This window comes from Pogoniulus pusillus, chromosome 1, assembly GCF_015220805.1.
Source record: "Pogoniulus pusillus isolate bPogPus1 chromosome 1, bPogPus1.pri, whole genome shotgun sequence".
Taxonomy (NCBI): domain Eukaryota; kingdom Metazoa; phylum Chordata; class Aves; order Piciformes; family Lybiidae; genus Pogoniulus; species Pogoniulus pusillus.
In genome coordinates, this window is record NC_087264.1 from 2,920,703 (window position 1) to 2,923,691 (window position 2,989).

The following is a 2,989-nucleotide window of genomic DNA, read 5'->3' on the forward strand; positions in this document are numbered from 1 at the left end:
CCACAACAAGATAGAGAAAATTAATGTAAATTGGTATGATTTTATTTAATCAAAATTATTGCTAGAAGCTCTGCAAAAAAAAAAAAGCTATTTTAAGGTAGTTGGAACCTTTTTTTTTTTCCCTCTTTTTTTTTTCTTTGGATTGCTTTGCTTCAGTGTTCTAAAATGCTTCAATCTTTGGTTCTTGGTCTTGGAAATAAATTTCAAGGTGTATCGTATCCATTTTTAGCTGCTCTCATTTCCTCTGAACTTACGTGAGCTAAGTTATTGGGGGGCATTTGGCTTTTGTTTTCTCCCCTCCAGAAACTCAAAGCAGTGGGGAAGGACATTTCCCCCTCCTCTTGCGCCCTCTCTCCCCCTCCTCCTCCTCTTGCCCCCTCTCTCCCCCTCCTCCTCCTCTTGCGCCCTCTCTCCCCCTCCTCCTCCTCCTGCGCCCTCTCTCCCCCTCCTCCTCCTCTTGCCCCCTCTCTCCCCCTCCTCCTCCTCTTGCCCCCTCTCTCCCCCTCCTCCTCCTCTTGCCCCCTCTCTCCCCCTCCTCCTCCTCTTGCCCCCTCTCTCCCCCTCCTCCTCCTCTAGCCCCCTCTCTCCCCCTCCTCCTCCTCTAGCCCCCTCTCTCCCCCTCCTCCTCCTCTCGCCCCCCCCTTGCGCCCTCTCTCCCCCCCCTTGCGCCCTCTCCCCCCCCCCTTGCGCCCTCTCTCCCCCCCCTTGCGCCCTCTCTCCCCCCCCTTGCGCCCTCTCTCCCCCCCCTTGCGCCCTCTCTCCCCCCCCTTGCGCCCTCTCTCCCCCCCCTTGCGCCCTCTCTCCCCCCCTCTTCCTCCTCTTGCGCCCCCTCCCCCCCTCTTCCTCCTCTTGCGCCCCCTCCCCCCCCCCTTCCTCCTCTTGCGCCCCCTCCCCCCCTCCTCTGTTTTTCTCTCTTTATTTCCCCCTTTCCTTTAATTGGACTAACCAAGGTACAACCTCTGGGTAAAAGCAGAGGCTTTACCAGTAGCCATCCATTAGGTTTGGGTTTATTTTCAGTAAGACAGTGTCTAAGCTTGCTTGTTCAGTGTGATTATTTAGCCCAGTTCTATCAATCAGCTGGGGGAGTATTTTTTTTGGTCACTTTGGAGGAAACAAAGTGTGAGCTGACTTGAAGTTATGTGATCTTTGAATAAGGATGAATTCTCAGTGAATCTGCTCTGCTGCAGTTGAGCATTCTTTTCAGATTTGCCTTACTACACTTCCCCCCCTCTTCCCCCTCCATTATTTCTCGAGGATTTGGTTTGAGTTGTTAGTTTATTTTTGCTTTGGTTTTGTTTTTCTCATTACATTTAAAAGCAAACCCAACAAATCCCCCTACCTCCAGTTAACATTTGGAAAAGAGCCCTGTGCAGGAAAACTGGATTTCAAAGGAAAGCCTTATTTTGCACAGACCAATCTCACATGGTGATGGGCATTTCTTACCATGTACAAATTATGAGTTGTATTTGAAAATAAAGATTTTTAATGGAAATTAGCCCTGCTGAGTTTTCTGCTTGTAGTCCCCATTTGAGCTTTCGAGGGGTTTGCTCCCCCTCTCGGTAAAGAAAACTCATATTTCACTCTGTTAGTCACAGAACATGTTGGAGTTCAGCCTGAAGCCTGCATGTTGCTGCTATTGGCCTTGTGAGATGATGAAGCCTTTTGTTCATGTTATCCTCAATCCCTCAGGTTGTTCTGGGCAGCTTTTCAGGAGGTTTCGTTCAGGGTTAGGACTTAGATGTTGATTATGTTAAATCATTCAAGACAGATTTCACTCAGCCTTGCAGCAGTGGTCCAGGATGTGGTGACTGAATTCAGTGGTCCTCTGAATTCAGTCGTCCAGGATGTGGTGACTGGATTCAGTGGTCCTCTGAATTCAGTCGTCCAGGATGTGGTGACTGGATTCAGTGGTTCTCTGAATTCAGTGGTCCAGGATGTGGTGACTGAATTCAGTGGTCCTCTGAATTCAGTCGTCCAGGATGTGGTGACTGGATTCAGTGGTTCTCTGAATTCAGTGGTCCAGGATGTGCTGACTGAATTCAGTGGTCCTTTGAATTCAGTGGTCCAGGATTGGTGTCGGGATTTAGTGGTCCAGGATGTGCTGACTGAATTCAGTGGTCCTTTGAATTCAGTGGTCCTCTGAATTCAGTGGTCCAGGATTGGTGTCTGGATTCAATGGTCCAGGATGTGGTCCTCTTGATTCAGTGGTCCAGGATGTGGTGACCGGATTCAGTGGTCCTCTGGATTCAGTAGTCCAGGATTGGTGTCGGGATTTAGTGGTCCAGGATGTGCTGACTGAATTCAGTGGCCTGACTTCAGTGGTCCTCTGGATTCAGTAGTCCAGGATGTGCTGACTGAATTCAGTGGTCCTCTGGATTCAGTCGTCCAGGTTGTGCTGACTGGATTCAGTAGTCCTCTGGATTCAGTCGTCCAGGTTGTGCTGACTGGATTCAGTGGTCCTCTGAATTCAGTGGTCCAGGATGTGGTGACTGGATTCAGTGGTCCTCTGGATTCAGTGGCCCTCTGGATTCAGTGGTCCAGGATGTGCTGACTGGATTCAGTGGTCCTCTGAATTCAGTGGTCCAGGATGTGGTGGCTGAGTTCAGTGGTCCTCTGAATTCTGTGACTGCTCTGGCTTGGCTTGAGCTAGAGAGACAGCCAGGTGAGGGAGGTTTCAAACCATGTTAACAGTGGTTGAACTCATGTCACAAATGACAAAAGAGGCTATCCTGTGTCTGCTGGTGGTTTAAAAACTGCAAAGCCAGACAGGCAAGTTTTCCTTTGGTTAACAGTTAAGCCTCGAGTGTCTTCAGATTCAAAAGCTGACTTAGAAGTCAGCCAAAATTGCTTGCCTTTTCATGAAGGCACTGCCAAAAGCCATCACTTCTGAGCCAGCTTCAAACACAATTCAGTTTGTCTGTTGTAAGAAGTTGTTGCTGCCGTGTGCGCTGGGGTAACGCTGCGCAAAATAGGTGCACCTCTCAAAGAA